Source organism: Gallus gallus, chromosome 4 (assembly GCF_016699485.2).
Source record: "Gallus gallus isolate bGalGal1 chromosome 4, bGalGal1.mat.broiler.GRCg7b, whole genome shotgun sequence".
Classification (NCBI taxonomy): Eukaryota; Metazoa; Chordata; class Aves; order Galliformes; family Phasianidae; genus Gallus; species Gallus gallus.
The window spans coordinates 26,588,323-26,611,480 of NC_052535.1; the positions used below are offsets into that span (position 1 = coordinate 26,588,323).

Sequence of the window (23,158 nt, forward strand, 5' to 3'; positions counted from 1 at the left end):
AGACATTGTGTAATTCATGAACACTGGAACAATCAAATGGTTTTCACACAGAGCAGTAATATGTGGAGAGTAGGCAGGTGTAAGGCATACATAGGGACAGCCCATATACATCTTTTTTTTCCATATTGGTGCATTTTCAATGCAAGTATTTTAGCCATGTTTAACCCTTTTGTACTGGGATTCAAATTCTGCAGGCCTGTGTGCTACTGCGCTAATGCAACTGGAGACTCTTGAGTGTGAATCAGCCTTCATTAACAGGGCCCTGAGAGACTTGGGATATTTTATATTGGATCATGGCAATTGTTCTTATTATTTTTCTTAATTACCTTATTTCCGCTTTTGTCTTCTGTTGAATGGCTTGCTGGTAAACTTCAACATAAGAAACTCTTAAAACATCCAGTTCTTCCCATTTGCCAGAAACCAATTTCAACGTCTTACTCTGATGTCATTCCACCTAGCTGTACTTGGGAGAAATAGCTTTTCTGTAGACTTCCTTGCAGCTCTTTCTGAACACCTACAACAATCTTATGCATTCATCTGATGACTGTATTATTAGAGTAGGGAACTGCTTGGACTAATCAAAAATAACTTTTAAATTGCATTCTCAGCTAACCCACTAGAAAACTGTAGTTACATCAGGTATATCAAGACTATTTCTATAGCCTGTTTTTTCACAGAGCAAATGAAAATGCGCTTTGGGTTCTAAAATTTATTAAGTCTGTTAACACAGGAGTTTTAAGTTTAACCATTTTATTACTTTTTATAGACAATTTTCTCTCTGTATGCACTTCACTTATGTTTAAATATTCCTTATTGCTTTTTTATGTATTTTTTTTAAAGTTTATATTAAGTATGCTTGATTCAGGTAAATTAAAAAATTTTACACAATTTAATATTCTGCTGAACCTCATGGTTTACTGTTGTAACATTTACAAAGCCTATTTTCCTGACCTTATACACTAACTCAGGCTTTTGTCTAGAGGCCTATAGAATAAATGTTAAGCACAGGTTTATGCTAATATGCACATTAGTTTGCAAGCTAAATGTTAAGGCAATTCTTCAAAAGGAAAAAGTAGAATCGAAGGAAGCATCATCACAGTAGAAAAACTGAACAAACATATACAGTGTAATACATTAATATTATTCTGTCTAATTGTACTGAAGGGGTGTGACCCCTAATATGCAGCCTTTACTATTCTCTGGCTTCAGTTGAAATGCTACTTTGTAGCATGTTTTTTTTTTTTTTTTTTTAATGTTTTAGACTTCTGATAGTCATAATGGCCATTTTTCTTTATACTTTAGTAACTGGAGAGTATTTTCTAATGAATGGAAAGCGTTAGGAATGTTCTTTGAGTAATTAGTCATACCTACTACTGGAAAAGAAAATAGTGGAAACAAAATTGAAAGAATGGATAGAAAAAAAAATAGTGAAAATACATATATATTTTTTTTCTGAGTAACATTTACTTTCGTGTATTTTTGAACTACAAAAACTACATACAGAACTATGTTCTGTAAAATGTAAACTGACTCTGCCCTTCATGCTTATTTTATATTTCTTATATGCAGATATCTTATAAAGGCTCATTGATCAGAAATTTCAGACACATGCCTTTTATTCATATCAAATTGATTACATGAATGGAACTTGAGGAGCATCCTCAAGGTAAGCCTGGAGACCATGTGGTGGTCTCTGGCCCCAGGTAAAGATCTGCCCTTGTAAGCAGTGTGGGAAGCATCTGCCCAAGGGTATTTCCCAAAGTGTGCTGTATTCAACATTGGCTGTTGTGGGGCAGTCTGTCTTGTGGGGTATAGAAAACAGGGAAATGGGGGAATATATCCTACAAGTCCATGATCAAGGCAGTGTCACATCGTTCTGTGATTTGCATCCTGATGTGCCTGGTATGCAGGGACAGCATTTTAATGGATGGCTGGACTTCAGTTGGGTGTGTGTTGTTTTTCTTTATTTAGTGATAGGGAAAAAAAAAAAAAAACAGCAGTATTACATATTGCACATATGTGCCTTGGCAAAGCTTAGGCCTAAACCTACAAAATGAATCATACAGGAGATATTTTCTGTTGCTTGCAGCAAGAGTGAGGCTGAACGTCTACAGCAGGCAAAGAGGTAGGATTAAATACAGATTGTGCACATCATCCATCCTCCCCCTCAAGCTGTTCTTGTTTGTGTGGTCATAGCCTATAAATAAGTAATGGAATGCTGTCTTAAGATAGTATTTAATAGAATATGATTACATTACAAGCTAAGAGCTCAAAAAAAAAAAGTTACTAAAATATATGACTGGAAGCACACAGGAGGTGCTATATTCTGCATTTTAAAACAAGTCAACCTGTTTTTACTCTTAGAAATCTCCAGATGAAGTGAAATGTGTTGAGAAATGTCATTATGTTTAGTAAATTATGAGTTATAACTATCTCCAGAATTCTAATATCTTCTACAAAAAACATACAAAAACTCTCAAGTATTCTTTATAAGCTAAAGATATAAATTCAGTTTTTTCTTGTTATCCCATATATGCTTAGCAGCGATAATGATACACATAATATATTGCTAAACAAACACAGAAGTTATGCAGAATTCATTAATATCACTGCTTAGGCAGTTGATTTAAACAAAAGTCTTAAGCATTTACTTTTTAAAATTGTGTTTAGCTGATAATTATTAGCAGCTGAAAATTGGTTCTGTGTTGCTTTGTTATAGGCTGTTGTTTGCTGCCTATTGAGTTACCTGTTACAATAAAATTTTAAAGTGTACTCAAACAAATGAACAGTTCATGAGAAAAATATTTGATCTGTAAATATATGTACAGATTTTAATTTTCTACCAAGATCTTGGTGGTAGTGAGCTTATTATATCTGTAATGTAGGAGCTGAAGTCGATTTGTATGTGCTGTATGTATGAGGATTGTACCAAGAGAAGAATATGAAAACATTTTATCTGTGTGGAATTGAGCATCTATCCTTTCATGCAAGCAAATGTGATTTGTCACGCTATATATGAAGCAGGTCATATGCTGCCAAATCAAGTCTTGCTACTCCTTAGTAATCAACGATCAAAAGTAAAATAGTTAATAAGAAGTTGAATTGCAGTAATTTGTTGTCAGCATCTCAAAGACTTTAAATTCACACATTACTTATTTGTCTAATGCTTTATCACTGGATATCTTACAATGTTACACACAAGTGCATTGTTTTACTTCTTTAATTTCATCCTGTGATAACTTCATACAGCTGGTTTTTTTCGCAAGATGTTTTGACTTGTTGCATACAGTCTGTTGAAACCCATTCAGAGAATGAAGCATGTTTAAGAAATGGTTATTTGTCTAGGATTTGCTTCCATTCTGATAGAACTTGCTGAAAGCAGGGAGGGGAGTGCTTCTGTGTCAATACTATGTAGCAGTAAGCTGATAGAAGTTTTATGGGAGCAGAAATAAAAAAATGTCTAGATGCCCATGACATCAGGTTTATGTTCTTCTGCATGGCAAAGTAAGTTTCATTTGCATTATAATTCTAAAGTAAGAATGGAGATACTTCTTTATTTCTCCTATGCTAAAATGAGATTTAATTTTTGGTGTGTTTCCATTTTTCAATTACGCTAATAAAATTTCAGCAATAACTTTTTTACTGGCTGCATTTTCAATTATTAATGACAGTATGACTTAGGACTATTCAATTTTGTGTGTTATTCTTAGAAGCTGTTGTCAATCCAACAATTAATACGTATTTTTATCACAAAGAGACTTGATTCTGTCTTATCTTGAAACCATGTCATTAGAGAGCATTTTAGTGGGGTCATGCTTACTTTCTTTAAGTTCTGTTTATACAATAGCTTGATTTCAGGTTCTGTTTTCTTCCTCCTGGTGGAACATATGACCTCTCTTTTCTGCAGTATGTGCATATTTTTAGAATTTTTCCCATCTGCTCCTCTTACACAGCTTCTTTATTCCAGTCTTACTAGGCATTTTAAGAGACTGCATGCATTTGAGTCTCAGACTATGCTGGCTGTCAATGTTTCCCTATCCTTAAAGATTTCAGCTGGATAGTTTTGGTTCTGTTTTATTTTTCTCCTCAGCATTCTGTTCCTCCAGCAGCTTCAGAGGCTGCGCTCCTCGTTCCCTAGTGCTAGGAGAGGGGCAGGCAGTGTGTGAATCCTATTCCACTAAAGCAGGATGTAGGTGTCTGATTTCTAGAGGATATTTCTCCTGTGCAAATACTGTCATTAGCTTTTTTCCTTATGTTTCAGATTCCCCCATGAAGATACTGGTTGCGACTGCACATTGGTGTTCGTAAGCAAAAATTAATGGAGGGTAAATCACAATCCTACACTAGCTTACACGGGGAATTCTTGTCAGTGAGTGACATAGCCAACTGTTTTCTTACTTGAGTAATTCTGAAGTATACAAAACTTCAAATGGGAAAGCTGAGATGTATTTAATAGCTATGTTAGTCTCTTTGTAAAGAACATTATAAAGGGAGATGATTGTGAAGGCATTCTGCATTAGATTCTTCCTGCTGTTTCTGTGTCTTAAATGTTCTCATCCATCTCATGGCCAAAGCTAGCAATAATAAAGCTAACTGTGTAAACCCAGTAAAATTAGAAATAGGATGTACCAATGCTTGACTAGACTAGTGAAATGTCCAAGTCTATCTGCTGATTGTCTTGAATAAATCTCTGTACAAAAAAAATGTACATTTTCTTCATTATGTTTGTAGCAACTTTTTTTAAAAATTACAAACAGAATAACTTTCTAACTTAATGGCTTAATCCTGAAGGAAAATGATACTTTGTCATACAATAACTGGTAAATTAAATATACATTAAAAACAGTTGATATAACATTGAGTTGCAATATTTCTGGGGTTTCTGTAGAAGTTCCCTTTCCTGAGCAGTATAACCCATAGTTGTTCTACCTCAGCATTTTCTATTATTCTCATAATGTAAGATTGTGACAGCTTTATATTATGTAATGCATTTGAATCCACCTGGGACAAATGCAAAATGACTTGAATTTTCTTTCATAGAGAGTTTGTTGACAATTTGAAACTTAGTGTCTACGTAGGGCTTTTAAATGTTGCTTTTTAAGTCATAATATCAATTAAGGAAGAAGAAGTCCTGTGTTTTAGAAGCTTTAATAGAAATCAATGATAAACATAAACTGACTTTAGAAAAAGTGTTTAGGACTCTTGAGTTCAGCATCTCTAGAACTTGTTCCTTCTCATCTGTCTGGAATGATTATACATACTGCAATCATGTAATAATCCTACATGAGAACCCCTTGTTTTCTTGACTTTTGTGGGAAAGTTGAGCATTTTGTGCCACAAGACTTCATCAACTTGGTAATTTCAATGTGTTAAAAAAAAAATATGCTATTTTGAAATTGACTCAACATGCCAAGTAGTACTGTAATTTGATTTTTAGAAAACTCCTTACTCTTAAACTAGTCTTTTTCCTCTGGAAAGTGTCCAGTGTTTCCAAAGTTGCTTAGGATTTCTTAAACTGAAAGATGAAACTAAGTAAACTTGCAGCCTAACTTTTCTCAAACTGCTTCAGTTAGCGAATATGATTTATTAAAATCTTGTTGATTCTGAAAGTGGAAATAATTTGCTTTTAAAAATATGCATTCATATTCTCTAGAAGATTTCTATTTTATTTTTATACACTTTTGGAAAATGCTGGAAGATCACAGTCTGAAATAGGGTTTCAAAGCCGTACTCTTTTTGACCCAAATGTGATAATTGTTTTTATTAAGAAAAAAAAAAATGTTTATAAGCAGAGAGAGAATGTAGACAAGAACAGCAAGGCATTTTTTAAGCATTTTCATGACCAGTTCCAACTTCTGTCACATAGTAAGATCAGTATATGCATAATTATAATGTATCTTTCCTTAAAAAAAAAAAAAAAAAAGACTGTTTAGGCTCTCTGAAAATAACCTTTAAATATCAAAAACTTTTTCTGTAAGATAGATGTTAAATGAAAATCATCCTTTTGGATCTGTAAATTTTGTACAAAGTGCTACTAGGTATACTGGACAAAGTACTTATTTCCAAACAAACTATTGGGAAAGATTGATTTGTACTACTTCCAAATTTAATGAATGCCACGCCTTACGCAATGTGTTAGGACGGCTTCTGTCATAAGCTCTGTGGTAGTTCTGGAGAGAGAATAGAATGAGTTGCTTGTTGTTGAAACGTTAAGAAGTACAAATGTAAGCTGTGTCACTGTTGTGTTGAGTTGTTCCTTCTCAGATGAAAAATCAGTGGTTTTTTTCTCTAAAACAGCATAATTTTCTTTCCACTAAAGGATTTAGGGAAAACATCTCACAAAGATGGAAGTACCTATATTTTACATGTTATCGAAAGAAGTCATTTCTTCAGCAATAGGTAACATAGAGTATTTTTGAATCTATGGAGTTCCATGTGGAGTTACGAGAGAAAAGGTAGAAAATCATAATGTGTATGATGAGGAAAATTTTCATGTGAAACACAGTAAGAAAATGAGTGTTCTTTATGAGAATGGTTTCAGAAAGGATAAAAAGAAACAGTGGGTTTTCTGGAAGCCTCCAGGTAAAACTCTCAGTGCTTATTACATGCAGGTTATTTATTACATCTACTGTAACTGGATTTTTGTTAAGTGTGGTGAAACAAGCTGAATTTTAGAGGGAGAGATTAAAGAAGTGAGATTCACCCAGCTTCTTGTCATCTTTATGTGTTGTGCGTACAACGGATGGAACTGCAACAGATCTATGCTATAGTTAATGAAATTGAGTATATTGATAAGAGTAATGCTTTAAAAAATAAATAAGCATGATTGTCTAGTTCTTTTTATTTTAAAAGTGGTAGGTCCAGGTGAGGAAAACAAATTCATCAGAATGTTCAAGCTGAGGGTGGCAAGGGAAGAAAGTTTTGAGAATGCTCTTCAGATGAGTGGCCAGTTGCAGCAGCATGTTACCTGGCTCTGTGCCTGTCGTCTTGGCCACCTGCTGCTCGTTGAGTCTTGTATTTCAAATTGCAGAGAAATCCTGCTGTGTTGTAATTCACATTTTTCCTGTTCTGGGTATTGTGCATATTGATGTGAGCTTCCTTTCATTGCTTCTTTAATCACATGAGGGGATTAATTGGTACATGTTTTTTACATTTGATCTGAAGTTGGTTGGCCAGTCAAATTTGAGGATACCGAGCCTTGCTGGCTGAACAGTTCTTTAGATTTCTTCCTAACAGTAATGGTTGCTTAGTATTATTTTGCTTGAAAAACTATGTTTGCTAATAATAATGAACGTATCTTGAGCTCTGGAAAATGAGTAATATTTTCCACTAATAGTAGTGGCAGATAAAGGAGTTCTATGTAGATAGGATATTATCTAAAGTAGGTCCTTGCTGTTTTCAGAGGTGGTGACTGCATTGCTGAAACTTCTGAGGAAATCATTCATGAATAAATTTAAGCATATGTCAGGGAGGGTAGTTGGTTTGTTAGTATTTGTGTGTCTGTCCTCTGGTTTTAAGGGCAATGCAGGACATATGCTTATGATGGGGAGGTGTTTCGCAGTAGAAAAATTCAGTTTTCTTGGTATCTCTCTGCTTGATAGATACATTAGGTGATTCATAACAAATTATATGGCAAGCCTAGTTACGGGCTCAACTTCAAAAAAAAAAAATTACAACTCATTAATCAATATTCATTTTTTATATAAAAGCATTATTGTTTGGGGGCATCTAAAGGCCATGAATACTCAAGAGTCAACATATATTATTAAAACTGTTGAGTATCACAGTCATTCATTTGTTTCACTTTAAATGCTGACAAAAAAAAATTCTGCTGTCATAACTGAATCAAAATTTCTTGTGCCTGTTTTCAACAACAGAACACCCTAACAATAAAATGCAAGGCTATGTAATAGAATTGAATGAAGTGTAAAATAAAATAATAGAAAAACATGACAAGCTAAATGCTTTCTGCTATGCGGTGTTCTTGGAAGTGAGTCCATTACAGAAAAAGAAAAAAGTTACTTCCATGTTTGCTAATTTCAAATTAGAGATATTTCTGACTTGTCATTTACTTGTTTGAAGAATTTTTGTTTATCCGATTTAGAATATCTCTGTCCAAAGTTCAAGGTTTAACAGCCACAGTAGCTGACATGGAATAGATCTTAACCAAATAGTCAGTAGATCAAGACTAAGTATTCATGTTTCATCTATTCATATATTAGCTGTATAATTTGCAGTGTGTTTACACAGTTCCAATGTAGAGGAGTAAAGTCCCACTGAAATTGCAGCTTGCCTGCCTTTTTGAAATACTGCAGAAGTGCAGTACTGTGCGACATTCAGTGAAAAGCCTAAGACTGTAGAGGTGAGACCACAAAAACACAGCAGGCTAAGAAATAATGAAGGAACAGCCATGTAAGTTGGAAAATAATTACAACCTTAGTTTTGCTTAAATGGCTTTGGGGTCACTATTCTTTCTTTATTCCCACTTAAATTCTGCTCAGCCTCTACAATTAGGCGGCAATTAGAGAAATGAGATGGTTTTAACAAGTGAACAACATGTACACTTTGAAGCCTTTCCCACCTAGGTTGCACTGCCGCTCCCAGGGAGGGCAGTGAGACCACCGCTTCTGACCAAAAACATTATATTACCAAACTTTTGCAGTCCCAGAGCATTGCAGAACACACCTGATATTCTTAGGGACTTTCATTTTCTTGGCAGTACAGCGCATCTCCATGTTACAGACAGATTAGAAGAGTGCCAAAGACATAGGCTTGCAGTCTGGAGGGTGCAGGGATGATAGGGAGATTTTAGAAGCTTCCCATATTTTGCACTTAAGATGCTCTAAGAATGGACTATGGTTCAGATCAATTCTGATAAGAAGTGGTTTTCTTTGCCATCCACACCAATTTTGTTGTCCTTGTACCCTGTCTCTTTGCCTTTCCTGTAGTGATAGGCTGTTGGATCTGCAGCACTGTGCCTGAGCCTGAGGTGGTGGGGATTCCTTTCTGACAGCCACAGGTGTTTGTCTTATGAGCCTAAGATTCGATTACCCATGTCATTGGCTTAGCTTGCATAGCTGCAAATGCTATTAAAGGTAATAAAATTTATCCAACCCTGGCATTGCTGTGCTGTGGGCAAAGGATATTGTTCTCAGTAATCCCCATTTACTTCTACCCATTTAACTCTGTTGAAGCTAGGCTAATGGCTTCTTATGACATTTTTGAAAGGACAGCCATTAGATCAAATGAACAGATATCCACCTAGCAAAATGTAACTTTCAAATATTTATGAAGAAATGAAATTACCAAGTTTGTCATCAGTGACATTGGTAAACAAGGCTGTTCAGGGCTTAGATGCAGAATCAGATTTTTCCCTGTTCCTTTCTCCAGGCTAACAGCTCTCTGCTGTGGGCTGGAACGTGGTCTGTCCTGATGTTGTGATTGGATAGGAAGCGTTTGTAAGGCTTTAAGTAGGTAGAAAAAACAAAAATGAAATTACAAACAGGTAGACAAGATAGTCAAGAAAATTAGGCATTATACTGCTTTAATTATGGGAGGTGCTATGGAAAAAGAGAGCTTTAAGGTCTGTTTTACAGACCATTCCAATCAGCGTTGGATTGATTGGAAGTGATGGCTCTGCGGGGGCAGGGTACGGTGTCATAGCCATAACCCCATCATCTCATGGGCCGGCACCGTTACCTGTTGCCTGATTTTTGTTTACTCTGTTTGAATAAGAATTCTTTTCAGTAATTTTGTTCAAAGGGATGAAGTGTTTCAAGAGACAAAATCAAGCCATTACAGTTTAAGTGATGCTTCTCCTTTTCCTCCATAACCAAAGTAAACACAATATGTTAAATCACAATACTTGTGTGATGCAGAATGTTCATACTGTTTATTCTGTGCTCTCTGCAAAACCTAACATACTGTGTGTGCTTTTCAAATACTAAATAATTCTTGTACATTATAGAATAGTGTTTTAGATCAACAAAGATTTGCTGTTGTATATTAGTACAGCTAAATGAAATATTTGAGAATAAACAAGCAGCATAAATGGCAATCTCTCTGAACTTACAAATCTAATTTGAACTATATTAAGCAGCCAGGATTACAGTTTGATTTGAGATCTCATCCTGCAAACATTTATTCGTTAGACTTCAACAATAACAAAAAACCTTCCAGTCATTACTTAATCCTTAACTAATATTGGCAATCCTACTAGGATCAGCTTGTATTCATAGCAACCAGAGTTAATACTGCAGTGAAAGTCTTCAGAAATGATATTTTCAGTCTTAGTGGAGTAAGGGAAAAAAAATAACTTCTGCTATATGCCTTTGTAGTTTTGAAAGTAGTAGGGGTATGTAAATACAATTCCATAAAACATGGCTATTAACACCATAACTTCAGAGTGTATCTGATAATGTGATTAGAAGGTCAAAGAGATCTCATTTTGTAAATACTTATGTGAATCATCTGTTCATGAATTCTTCTGCACTTGAGCAGAAATGGTCATTTCATTAAGCATTAGTCTTGGGAATTAGAAGAATCAGCCCTTCAGTGCTGTGTAATGAGTTCCTGCTCATTACATAATGCCACTCTGATAAATTTTTTTAATCTGTTTTTCCTGATGATTTGGTTAGTTCCCAAAACAACTGAACTGGAAATCTGTCCCATTCCAAAATGTGATGAAAATACAGTTCAATTAGACGGTACAATAGTATTAGTCTTGGTTGTAGTATTGAGTTGAACACTGCATGCTGTTGAAAAGCAGCTGATTCATGATCCATGGGAATTGATACCGCCCCACCAGCTGCTTTAACGTGCAGCTTTACTAGCAATAAAATATAAATCTTCTCTCTACTAGGCAACTCAGTTTTATATACATCTTTCTAACAATTGGAGAGTTTTCCTGTTGAGGATCAAATTTTTTATCCATTTCTAATTTTCAAAACTCAGTGGTTTACATTGAGCCTTCTCTACACGCAAGTGCCAAAAAAAGGTTATTATCTACTACTGTTTTCAGTGTATGAATCTGGCTTTTTTCAGTAACTTTGGTCAGCTTTGAAGGCAACAAGAGTTAGGAAAATGTGAAGAGGAATATATATATGTATATGTATATAGCTTCGAGTCTTGGGATTAAGAAAAAATATTAATTCCTTTTTCATTGTCCAGAACATAGTTCTATTTGTGAAATCCTAGTGAGAGGTATCAAAATTCATGTTACTTCAGCTGTATAATGCAAAAATAAAGATTTTGTAGGCTTTCTGTTGTGGTAAACTTTGAATCTGGATTTTTCTTTTTGTTCGTGGATTCAGTGCAGCAGAAAGTCATTTCAAGTCTGTTGTTAAGAAATCATCGCATTTACATTATAGATTTGTGGTACAATTAACTCTGTGTTTCTTAAGAAAAGTAACTGACAAACTTTCTCTTCTCATCCTGTTCCCACTGCTTTTAGCATGACTTACTCTATTGATCAACTTCAAACGTGTAAAGGTCTAAATTTAGTGTTGCATATGTGGTATTTAATCATTTGTTACATATTTATGACTAAATCTTCTAGGTTTTAATTTCTACAGTGAAATTGCATTTAAATTCAGTATGTAATGCTGGCTTCGCTTCTAAACTTTTATCGAGAGGTCTTTAATAGTGGCATTGCAACTTTAGAAAGTTTATGGATGTCTGACTAAAGCCACGTATCTATCCAAAGAGAATTAGAACTTTTTATATACAAGCACATAGTGAGCTTTTATAGATGTACTGCTGTCTACTAACTTGATCCTTATCTTCTGGGTTCCTTCTCCTGTGTACTGGAATATGAGGTACACTCATAGCGATTTGAACTGTGTGTGCAACAGTTACTGAATGCATATAGCCGTGAAGGTAGATGAAGACAAATTTTTTTTCTGCCTTTCAGCCAGTTTGAGTCTGTTCCTTAATGATTTCCCCATTCTTAGTAGAATTTAAAATACTGCAAGAAAACACTGGGAGGGGTTATATCATTGGCTAAAGTGAATTTGTAGTGTGTATATATAAAATATAGTTGGGGGTGGTGAGAGGAGCTAGTTTGAGCTTGTGTTGATTTTCCTAGAGTGGTCACCTGTAGTCACTACTGGGGAGCTGCAATGACCTCATACTTCCTTAGACAAATGAAGAACAGAAGAGCTTATAATGTGACTCAAAACTGTGGAAAATGAAAATGTCTGTTCTAGATGACTTGTTTGTCATCCCTTAATCATAACTTTGTTACTAACATGGCCATCAAAACTTCTAATGATGAATTGTCTCTCTCTTCTACAAATGAAATAGTGTTCTACAGTTTCAAATAGTGTTAATGGTCATCTGACTGAATTAAAACTGCTACAGTGATAATCAACATCTCACCATCTTTAGTACCATTTAGTATTTCACTGATCAGCTGATGAAAGTATTGCACACTTTCAGCATTAGTCTTCTGTGGAATCAAAGAGAGCGTAGTTATAGCTCTTTGTACTAAATGTCTGTCAATATCACATGCCAGCATCACTCAAGTCATAAAATGTCAATAATTTTGGTTTGTATTTCCATTATGTATGAACAGTGCTATTGTTTTTCACATAAATCTAAGAGGAGGTATGTTTGTATACCAACTCTAAACTTGAAAAGTCATGGAAGTGCACTGATAGTCCCCTACAAGGACTGGAGAAGAGAAGGCTCTGAGAAGACCTTATAGCAGCCTTCCAGTACCTGAAGGGGGCCTATAGGAAAACTGGGGAGGGACTTTTTATGAGGGCATGTAGCAGGAGGACAAGGGGAGATGGCTTTAAACTGAAGGAAGATAGGTTTAGACGAGATATTAGGAAGAAATTCTTTACTATGAGGGTGGTGAGACACTGGAACAGGTTGCCCAGAGAGGTTGTGTATGCCCTCACTGTGAAGACATTCAAGGCCAGGCTGAATGGGTCTTTGAGCAACCTGGTCTAGACGGAGGTGTCCCTAACTACAGCAGGGGTTTGTAACTTGGTCTTAACAGATCTTGTGATATCTTGTTAATCTTGTTGTAACATGATCTTAAAGGTCCCTTCCAACCTAAACCATTCTGTGATTCTATGGTATTCTTTTTTATTTTTATTTTTATTTTTATTTTTTCTTCTGAAATCACTGGAAGTTATGTGTTTGTTGTTTTTTGTTTTGTTTTGTTTTACTTTGCTTTACTTTCCACAAAGTGTGGGAACATACTGTTTTGAGGTATCAAATAAAAGAAAACCTCTCTTGGTGATACTGAGACTGTATTCCCAGTCTAGTACTGACCTAGTCACCAAAGGGAGGACCTGCCCAAAGCGTGGAGGCTTTCTGTCTGCTGCACCTTTCTGGCTTAGCACTTTAGATCTAGTAGGAAGCTTGGAGGAAAAGTAAAATAAAGCAAAATGGTCAGAAGCTGTTGAAGAGGTTCAGGAATCACTACACGGGTGCCAGCAAGTCAAGTTAAAAAACAGAATCAGACCAGCTATAGTAGAAACTTCAGGAAAACTATGAAGTGTGGTTATTTTGTGTTGTTTTGGTGTGTTTTTTTTTTTTTCCTTTATTCTACTGTAATTCATATAACCCAGAAAAAAATAAATTTTACATGCATGGAAAGTGTTTAATAAAATCAAAGACATTTGTGATTTCTTAAATGTTACTCCTCATTTTTTTCCAAGATCCTGGAATATGTATACTCTGCCAAAAATGAGAAATAAGAGTACAGTTTTACTCTATTGGAAATGGATGTTTTCAATGAGCAATTTTTTTTTTTTAAAGTCTCCATACTTCTAACCTTTTAATGATTATTGAATCATTAGTCTAATTTATCCCAAGGGTCTTACTGTAGAAATTTGAAGATAAAATACCCATTTCCCACAACTTTAACGGTTCAATAAGTAGTACTTTACTTGCAGAAACTTATGTATACACTTGTCCTAAATGTACTCCTTACGAACAGCTTCATTATCAGAATTAATGGTATCCTAATATGAAAGATTTCATGCAGGAGAAAAGTTTAAAAAAAAAAAAAAAAAAAACAACCAAAAGACAGCCATTTTGTGGCTTTTTACTTAGGTATTTTTCTAGAGGGAAGTTCAATTTCCTCTTTGCTCTATGTTTAAGGTCTGATGATTGGTTAACTGTGTTGTCACTTGAGTGCTCATCATTCACTACAAGTTATCAGTTTTGAAATGAATGAGGCATTTCACATTTCAAAGTTACTTCTGGATCTTTGTGAACATAGGCAAACACTTCTGCACCAAACTGTAGGTGCTTTCAAAGTTATTGTTCCTATTTGCATAGAAAAGGAAACAGCACTGAGAGAATTAAGCAGTTTGTTCACACATGTGATGAGTCAGTAGAGCAGTGAATTTTATTCCAAATTATATTTTCAGACTCTTACTGTGTCAGGTTTTTAACATTCTTGTTTTTGATGAACTGAAGAAATAAACATAGCTAAACTGGCAAAATGTGTTATTTTATAACTAGAATGTAACTAGTAAACCTGGAGAATGCTTGAGGTTACATGTTGGAATTATAATTAAATCTGATGTGCAAATCAACCTGTTTTTTGCCATATGCAGTGGTTGCACTTTGACAGCAGACTATTGTATAATACCATAGATACACTTTTGTCATTACATTAAGAAGTGTTGTGAAGCCAAATATTTAGTTCTAAACGTACCTCTGGAAGATACAGATCTTACATAGGTAGAAGTTCGATAAAGTTTATAATTACAAAGCCATGTTTGTGAAATTTTCCAGTGACCAGCAAAAATAAACCAGAACATCAAATACAGTGTATAAGGATCAGTGTTTGGGAAAGTAAATGTGAGGAAAAAAAGGAAAAATAAAAAGAGAAAAAAGATACCCCAATGACCACAATCAGTGTAATTAAATTTCTTTTATAGTAGGTTATACAGTGCTAGGAGGGGAGCAGACAAAGGAAAGTAGAGCAAGTGCATCTTCTGAAGAGACACTTTTTCTACCAAGTGTCCTTTATCATGTCTGCTGCACTCTTACCTACATTAGCCCTACAGAGAGCCTCTGTACTAAAAATTCAATATAATTTGATTTTGTGACTTTCTAATAGAAATACTGGAAGGTTCTGTCTTCATATTTAAGACTTTCTCTCAAATCAAGAATGGTGCTGGGATATAAGTAAAGGAAAAAGACACAAGTGAAAAAAATTAACTGCAGTAGCTCTTGATAACCTCCAGTCGTTCTTTTCAAGTCATTCTTGGATTTCCTTTAGGAACAAGAACTTGTGAATAAAAGGTCAGATGCTTTATCTGTTGAGATCAATAACAGACTGTCCACTTATTGCAGCGAACAGTGAATCTTGTCCAAGATTTCCACAGCTGAGAATGGCATAAATGTATAGCAACTCTTGTGGCTAACTTTTACAGACTGTGAGAAAGGGGGAAAATCTTGGTTGAAAGCATTGCTTTTTGTGGTGAAAAATGAACAAATTAGAGGAAAGCAGTCCAGAAAAGAGGATGAGGTTTCTTGGAAATTAGTTACTATTTATCTTAGAGATGAAGAAAGCCATAGTTAATTCTCGTTGGTCAATAGAAGCGTAGAACAGCCTCAAGTCTATAAATAAGGATCGTGTGTCTTATGAGTCACTTTGCTTGTTATGCTGTTGCTGCTAACAAAACATGGGAGTGTTTGGTAACAGGAATGTGCCACAATTTCTGTACTTCATGGCTGCAGAAAAGGGGATAGTATTTCACACTGAGTCTTCATCCTGGACCTGCTTTGATGTAAAGTACTGCAAGGAGGTAAGTAGCAGTTCTGAGGTAGGGAAACATCTACTCTGATTTAAAGCAAATGGATATGTCTGTATGCATAGTCTTACATCAAATATTGACATTTATTTTACTCAGTATTTATTTTTCACTCATAGATATTGGCTTACAGCTTAGTCATAGTCAATATTCACCTTTTGAATCAAGAATTTTTTGGTAGCCAGAAGTGAAGCTGATAATCCTTCTAGAAATACTAGCCAGGACTGAGTATCAAAATAACATGGCACTGGTACTTGCCAAACCGTGATTTCACTTCACAGTGCTTATGGTATAGGACCACGCTAAATTATATATGTTGTGTATACCACGTTGTAATTGTTTTAATAACATCTCTACGTTAACATTAAACATTTGTCTCTAATGAATCTGTGAATACTGTTATCAGGATATATTTGTGAACAAGAGAGGTATGCAGAGTGGTCTCAAAACGATTTTTGTTCTGGTTTTGTTGAACCCTTCACCTAAGAAGAATTCAGAATGAAAATATATGGTTACTTTTCATAAATGCAAAAACATAACAATTACATACCCAATTATTTAGTAAAGATTAGGCTTTAAAAAAATCTTTTGTCTTATAGTTTGTCAAAGAAGCTGTAAGATGAAATATGATCAAGAGCATTCATAATTTGAAACTGACTGAACGCTGGATACTTTGATTTATAATTGATGCTTCAGATACATTATGTGTGAAAACTTCAGATAACTATGGTAGTTTACACACAGACATAAAGAACTGTGCACTAAAAGCTCTGTTTTAAGGGACCTGATCCCGTCAAAGCATCTGCATGCAAGAAATATTACTTCTAAATATTGAGTTCTATTTCACGCTATCACTGAAATACTAAGGATAACACAGTTCCTTAGAAGAGTCATTTTTTTGAAGAAAGCTTGTTGTGTTTCATAATTAAGCAATAGATGCCATCTTTTAGAGGTAGATCTGTGATAAAGGAGATCCTATTTTGTCACTCAACACACTCCCATGAACTTACTGACACTAATTGTTCCATGGGTGTATGACAGAAAAAATGAGGATGAGTATAGTGAGATTACTGGTGTATGTGCTAACATTTCACATATTCCTGCCTTGAGAAAATTATGGCTGAGGTGTGCATATCCTTGAATGGAAGAATGTGGATAATCTCTTTAGAGAGAGGTGGTTTGGAGAGAACAAACATTCCAAAGAGAACTGAATACTTGACAAAGGGAGATGAGACTACTGGTGTATTTGTAAAGGGTCAACTGGGAAGCAATGTCTTTCAGCAGAAAGGTATCAGAGAAATCGAAGTTAGCTGTGTATAAAAATGCAAAAGATGCATGAGAACAGCATGTGTTTTGGAGAGAGAACTGTGTATGCAACTATGGCAGTTCCAGAGGGCGAGATGCTACTCACTGTTGAAAACTTCAAACTCAGTTCTGGGTCCTAATTTGAACTAGGCATGGCTTGGCATTCTACAGTGTATGTTTTTGAAGATTTTCTCATAACTTCCATTCAAAAGACAGAAAATCTTCAAAAATTAAGCTTTTGATTTCTAGTTTAGCTTAAAACTCAGCCTTTTGCATTATTAGTGAAAATGAAAAGCAGATTTCTAATAAAGGAGCTAATTACTGTTAAAATTCTAGTGTCAGCATAACACTTCATCCTCACGGACAGGAATGGAATAGTAGTTCAGATATTTGTTCTAAGTTTCCAATGAGAAGTTGGCAAAAATTCAATAATATTCATTAAATACATAAATGGAAATATTAAAAATAAAGATTTTCCCTTGTGATTTATTATACAGTGTGCTTGAAAAGCAAAATTGAAGAAAGAAGTCATTATCTGTTTAAAAAAAAAAAAAAAAAGCTATAAAAATGTTAATTAAATTGTGTAGTCCTAAGTAAGCTAGTGAACAAGAAAAAGATTTCCCTGCTTAGAATTGGAAGCCATATTTGTTCTGACTGGCTGGGTAAAGACATGAAAAGATTATCTTTAAATAAAGCAAACAGAGCAATATAGCAATATAGTTAGGTACTTTCCCTTTTGGATTACACTGAATCCAAAAAGTAAAGCAAATGAGCAAAAGACTCTTTAGAAAACAAACTTAGAAGCTCTGTCGTAGTTAAGAAGTTAAAACAAACAACAGAGACAGGTGTTTTCAAGCATGTCTAAAATGTAGCTTATATTATAGAGCACTTACAAAATAGGCTAAATGGTGCATGAGGGACTGTCCTCCCCCTGCAGAGATAGGAAGGTTTATCTGCATCCGCTGGTGTCCCTTTTGTAAAGAAGCAGGTAGGGACCATGTTCACAGGCATTGCATCTTGCCCTCCTCCCTGCTTTGGAAGAGTCCAGTTCACGAGTTATCATGAGATCAGTATGGGATCACATTCCCTAGTACTTCAGATACGTGAGATTTCTGCACTCTGCTCATTCATGGCTGAGCTTAAAGCCAGAATTATTTGTTATTAGTGCTTGAATAATAGTTTACCTACTTTATTTTGTTATAAAGTATATATATATACTTTATATATATACTATATAATACTAGATTTTGAGGGCTGCATTTCTTCTGTTGCTCTAAACCTTGAGCATTAACTAGCGTTGTTGGGTTATTTAATATCTGATTAAAAATAAAATTCATTTATGTAGATCACAAGTTATATACCTTCTTTAAAAGAACCTTCTCATCAATGTAGCAAGATTCACCCCTCCAACCCTGAATTGCTTAATTCAATGCAGCTTCTGAGTAGCACGAATCTCTACTTTAGAGGGAAGCAGGGGGGAAGAAGATCCTTTTTTTTTTTTTTTTTTTTTTTTTTTTGTATTCCAAACTAATTGTTTACTTTTTAACTTACATTAAAAGGACTCTTGAGAAAGGTTTTCATCTGCTTTTGGACACCTGGTAAACATTAAGAACAGTTTACCAAAGAGTTTTGCCTAGGAACATTAAGAACTTACTGTGAGAATTTAGTCAAATATTTTACCAGTCTTCTTTGAATATTCCAGCTGCACAGATTAATGTTCCTCAGTAGGATTATGGTGGTTGTCTCTAAGAAGATATACAGCTTTCCTTTTAAAACACCATAAGGTTTTGTAGCACTTTTTTAATAATAAAAATTCTTCTCTGTTAAAGGTACTGCTTCACACAACTTTAACCTTCAGATCAGCAGTGTTTATTGGCAGTGCTGAGGTTTTAATAAAAAAACAGTATGAGAGGATTTTGTTCTAAAGCATATTTTAAGAGTACAATTTTATAGGGGTATTCTGCACAGACTCTTTTCTCTGAAACTTAACATTTGTAGAAGTGATTTGAATTTTTGGAATGAGCTTATTGATCCATTCACAAGGATTTCTTGTCTCCTTTTAATGTGAGGGATATGTTTGATAAATCTAATATGAAATGACTTCCAACTTCAGGAAACTAGTGGAGTTAATTTTTTTTCCCCCCACAATGAACTGAGGGACCTTGTAACATTGTTCTCGGTCATTTTTTGTCTATAAATTAGACAAAGTTAGCTTGTAATACTTGTATATACAACTAATACCAACCCTGTTCTTTACATTTCAAAAACCAAGTCCTTGGACAAAGCCAGAAATTGACAGCAGTATGTAAAGGCAACCTATTCTCTGTGGTACTGATCACTTTTAAAAGGACAGATTTGGGAATTAATTTGCTTGGCAGAACAACTTTGGGATTTGGTTTTTAATTTTTCTTGAAAAATCAGAAAAAATATCTGCTCCTTAAGCAACTTAAGAGATATTTTAATTCTGGGGGCAGAGACTTCTGATTAACTGGCATTAGAGAGACTGTAAATGTTTCTTCCTTTACTTCCCTGGGAATCAAAGGTATTTTCAGAAATTGTCTAGATAAAACCTAAATGCCAGCTTCTCCAAGGCAGTTAGGTATTGAGTTCAGTGGGAGTTAAGTGACATATAAAAGACAGAAACCCTGTTTGAGGTATGGGCTTAAGTACCTTTTCATATCTGAAGGAAAAAGAAAGAGATAAAGGCCTTATATTATTTGTGTTCCATAAACAGATGTTCTTTCAGTATGGTTGTTACAATCCTACAGAGCCTACTAGAATTTTGTCTGCAGTTGTAGAGCAAAAATATAAAAATGTTACTACTACAGATTGTGGCAACGAAAAAGCCTGGGAATCACTTGCACCATGTTCCAGGTGCCCTCTACTGGGATGCTGTGCTCTCTGGTTGCTTTGGTGGGTAGGGATGAATGAGATTAAAGCTGGAAGGAACTTGTCCTTCCTGCCCTCCTGTGTTATAGCTGTACTATAGCAGATATTCTGTGGACATGTGCTACAAACACAATGAGGAAGGCTTTGTTTGCTAGCAAATAGTCATTTGTCTTGCCCCTTTCCCTGGCTCCTTTCTGGCGACCTTGTATGATTAAATACTCTGGCTTTTACCAGAACCAGAAGACTATAGATCCTTCACTTGTAACAGAACCTCTTCTATCTTGTCTCACTCTTTGGTTGTGGTGCAATGTATCACAGCAGTGTCTCCTGAGGATACAGCAAAGCATGCTCTCCTGAGTTAACATATTAGGCTCTACTGTGACATAGTCCCGACCTGTTTATGCTCAAAGACCTCAGAGTTGCTGCACAACAAAGAAGAAATAACATTGTAACACTGATGTTGGCCGTCCTGCAGATACCAGTAATACAGTATTTGCCTTTGACATTATTTTTCTAAGTGGATAAAGTCACAACAAACATCTTCAAAGCAGTTTACTTTTACTTTTCTCTTCTGAGTTTTAGGTGGGTGCCAGGAGTGGATGTGGCAATCTACCTCTTGGGATTAATATGTTATATCACATCTGTCTCCCTAATGCAGAGGAGTCTCTGGTAATGTCAAGTGCCTGACACTTCAAAGGAAGCTAGAAATCACCAGTACAGATATTTATAGAGCCCTTCTGTAGAGAAATGTCTGAGTGTCTCCAGATCAGTTGCTGCCTCAGAACTGAAGCAGGAGAAATATGTCTATGTTATTATCCATTCCAATGCTCAATTTTTCTTTCTGGTCACACAAAGTGTACCGAAAAGCACTGGGTCTAGGAAAGTTGAATAAAAAAAAAAAATAGTAATAGGACTCTGTAAGGTAGTGAGAGAGATGAGTAGGAAAGAGAAGAATGGGCATCACATGGGGCAGGAGAAAGAAACGCTGCCCAGAAAACCAACACATTGCACCCTGAAGTGTAGTCATGTAACAAAATGATGCCTGTGTGTGCAGACTGACCAAGGCATCTGGGAGCTCTTGGTGTGCTCCTTGTTGAATGTCTCCAGATGTGCTCAGGACCTTGTGCTGCCCAGATGGCTACCAGGCAGGGTTAAGTGAAGAGAGAGAGAAATAAACACAACTAAATGTTTCAGTTTTCTGCTCTGTGCTGAGAAGGTCTGTTGTGGGAACAGTAGACATTTGGAGAGGCCTGGTGAGTGCTGCCTTGTCAAGCCACCCCAGAGAAGCAGGTAGAGGATGTTCGACAGCTTCCTGCAAGTGGTGAGCTGGAAAGGAGGTCAGCTAGCTCAGGAGCAAGGCTGCTGCCAGGCACCAAATTAACACAGAAGGGTAAATGCACCTGTATAGCAGTGGATGAGGAGGGTGCCTGGTGTTTTCCTCCTGTACTGGTGCAGAAGAGCCTTTGCAACTGTAAGAAGTCTGCTATTTGGAGCAATGCCAGTGGCTGGGAGTTAAATCCTTGTGCATATCTCTGTCCAGATGTTCCCTGGATTTACATGTTGAAAATGTAGAAGGTGCAGTATAACTTTGTATTTCATTGCTGATATGGGTTTAGGAGAATGTAAAAATGTATTCTGGGATTTCAGAGTTTGGTAGGTATATGATGCTGAGAATGTCATGTCTTGAAAAACTGCAAGTAATTCTAGATTTACATTTGTATCATTTTAATTTTGCCTTGCAGTGCAGTTGTATTTGTGCTTTGAAGGTCTATATGTGCCCATGCTACTGCTAAATGTCCTTCTATTGGTTTTCTTTTGGAATGGCTGTGGAAGCTGGTACAGTGCTAGCAGTAGTGATTCTACCCTGTAGCAAAAATACCTTGTGCTGACAGTATTTTTTTTTTTTACTGGATCATGTTGCATCACAGTCTATAATTTAATCGTGCTGTAAAGGTTATTTGTCACCCACTTTTGACTTCCAGAAGAGAATTTTTTTGTTTTATTCTTAGATTTTTTTACCCATATAAAACAAAAATCCATTTTAATAGTTTTCTTCAGTGCTATATATAGATATGCCACTACATATATACGTGCATTCTTACAAAACCAAAATTTCTGTTTTGTACTAATGGTTCCCTGATATTGCACTATCAAGAACCAGTATTTATCAGGGTAGATAGTGATAGGACAAGGGGGAATTATTTTATACGGAGACAGGGGAGGTTTAGGTTAGATATTAGGAGGAAGTTTTTCACTCAGGGGGTGGTGACACACTGGAATAGGTTGCCCAAGGAGGTTGTGGATGCCCCATCCCTAGATGCATGTGGCTCTGGGCAGCCCGGTCTAATGGTTAGTGATCCTGCACGTAGCAGGGGGGGTTGAAAATGGATGATCTTTGTCAACCCAGGCCATTCTATGATTCTATAGTTCTATTTTTATGCAGAAATTCTCTAACAAATAGCTACTATTTGAGTGGACTTAGGACAAAACTGGAGGATTCCTACTGCTGTATTCCCATGCTAGTGCTTGGAGTATAGTTCACATTAGTGAGAAGAAGCTTTGTTTTTCATATTCATACAGCAGAGCACTCTAAGGGACAGTGTACTGTAAGTACACTGTAAGTATCTCTATGAGGGATTTGGTAATTAGCCTTCAGTATTTAGGATTCTTGTATTAATGATTTCTTCACAGATGAAGGTTTGTAAACCATTCTTGTCTTTTATATTTTTCAGGTTTCTTTTTTCTTTCTCCTTCTTTTCTGTATAAGCTTGCATGTTCATTGTGATGGAATTCATTTATCCGTGCTGCTTGAAGGTATTTGCATAGCCTCCATGTTGTCTCATGTGAGTTTTTGACCTTGGATTGGCTTGAAGATAATCCTTATCTTAGGAGCATCATTGTGAATGTTGTTTCTTTCTAGCTTTGCTTGCTTAAGTGCTGCAATTAGGCATCCTCACTAAGGTGAGGAAAAAAAACCTATAATTCTGTTTAAAAACAAAACAAAAAAAACCGTAATGAAATTCATCTTCTTCTGACCCTTTTTTTTTTTTTTTTTTCATTTTGAAATAAATGTAGATGAAGTAGTTTCTGCCTTCGTTTTCTGCCAAATCGAACTCAGGTTTCCAGTTCAGTGGCCAAGCACAGAGCATGGCTGCCTGGTGTCACTGTGCAGGGACTTA

The 23,158-nt window shown here is 35.7% G+C and overlaps 1 protein-coding gene across 1 annotated transcript in view; it reads left to right on the top strand.

The window, feature by feature from the left end:
* PCDH10 (protocadherin 10) overlaps nucleotides 1–4,602 on the top strand; it is a 114,419-nt gene extending 109,817 nt beyond the window's left edge. Inside the window, exon 6 of the mRNA XM_040698767.2 lies at nucleotides 4,262–4,602. The gene's annotated coding sequence lies outside the window, so the exon portion shown is untranslated. The remainder of the gene's footprint in view (nucleotides 1–4,261) is intronic.
* The last annotated feature ends 18,556 nt before the right edge of the window (nucleotides 4,603–23,158 follow it).